Below are 1,834 nucleotides of genomic sequence, written 5' to 3' on the forward strand. Positions count from 1 at the left end.
AGTGAATTTAGAGCCCAGTGCCTGACATAAACTCCCAGAGGCCTCAGGAAACCAGGCATTGAGTCTGGGAAGGATTCTCTTTGTTTAGGGTTGGGTTTGCAGTTGAGAGGCAGGGTGCTTGCCTGGCCACATACCTCAGAGGCCTTTCGAGGTAGGAGAAGGAGCCTGGCCGAGTCTGGCTGTTTCTGAGTGCTGGTCACTAAGTCATGGCTGCTCCTGTCTATTTCTCCGTCCACTATACTTCCTCTCCTTTAGAAGTTAGCGAGACTGTGCAACTTGGTTTGACGAACCCACTAGGACCTGTGATGTGTGTCACAGCAGAGAGAACAGTGCCTCTCCAAAGAATGTTGTTTTCAAAATCAATATAAAGGTGACTAAAGACATTTAAACTCCGACTTAGAGGCAGTGGTAGCTCATGCCTTTAATCCCAGCACTTGGGAGACAGAGGCAGGAGGATCTCAGTGAGTTCAAGGTCAGCCTGGTCTACAGAGTGAGTTCCAGGACAGCCAGGACTGTTTCACAGAGAAACCCTGTCTCAAAAAACCAAAAAAAAAAAAAAAGCTTAGCATCCGGGTCTTCCTGACTCCCCTTGCTCCTCACACACACAATGAGAAACATTCCCTGGATCATATGAAGACCAGACAACTTCCATCTACACTCTAAGATCCTCTTGCCTATCTGGAAAATAAGACCAAAGCGAGGAACCACACCCGGGTAGATTTTGGTTGTGAGCAAACATGTGTCTCTTGAGTCAAACTTCAAGAATTATTGTGGAAGTTCATTTCTGTCCTCATTTATTTTTTATCATTTATTTGTTTGTTTGTTTATTTATTATTTTTGAGGTTTTTTGAGACAGGATTTCTCTGTGTAGCCCTGGCTGTCCTGGAACTCAATCTGTAGACCAGGCTGGCTTTGAACTTAGAGATTTGCCTGCCTCTGCCTCCTGAGTGCTGGAATTAAAGGCATGCACCACCACTGCTATTCCCATTTTTATTATCTTTTTTTTTTTTTTTTTTTTTTTTTGAGACAGGGTTTCTCTGTGTAGCTTTGGAGCCTGACCTGGAACTCGCTCTGTAGACCAGGCTGTCCTTGAACTCACAGAGATCCACCTGCCCCTGCCTCCTGAGTGCTGGGACTAAAGGCGTGCACCACCACCGCCCCACCTATTCCCCTGTTTTCATGTTAATACATTTATATGTTTTCACTATTTAATCTTCCCTGGGCTCAGAGGGGAGACATGGAAAGAGAATGCATTTAAACCCACAGCAGTTGGGGGCTGCTGCTTTACAACCCAGCTTGTTCTTGAGGGCTGGAGAGATGGCTCAAGGGTTAAGAGCCCTTGCTGCTCCTCCAGAGGAACTGAGTTCAGTTCTTAGATCCCATGTTAGGGGGGGAAAGGGCTCGTGAATTCTCATAACTCCAGCTCTAGGAAATTAGTTTAAGTAGATTAGAAGAGGCTGGCCTTCTAGAGCAACTGCGTGTGCATTTACACACACACACTGAAAAACAAGGAACAAAGCTTCAGCAGGACATGGTGACACACACTTCAGCCCCAGCACTCGGGAGGCAGAGGCAGGCGGATCTCTGTGAGTTCAAAGCTAGCCTGGTCTACAGAGTGAATTCCAAGCTATACCATGTTTAAAAAGAAACAAAGAGGGACAGAGACAGACAGACAGAAACGATGGGTCTGGGGAGATGGCTCAGTGGTTCAGAGCACTTGCTGCTATTGCAGAGAATTCAGGTTGATTCTTTGCACCCACACGGTGGCTCACATCCATCTGTAACTGTTTCCCGGGGACCCAACGCTTTCTTCTGTCCTCGTGGGTACCAAGCC

The sequence above is a fragment of the Peromyscus eremicus genome, chromosome 2 (assembly GCF_949786415.1).
Source record: "Peromyscus eremicus chromosome 2, PerEre_H2_v1, whole genome shotgun sequence".
Classification (NCBI taxonomy): domain Eukaryota; kingdom Metazoa; phylum Chordata; class Mammalia; order Rodentia; family Cricetidae; genus Peromyscus; species Peromyscus eremicus.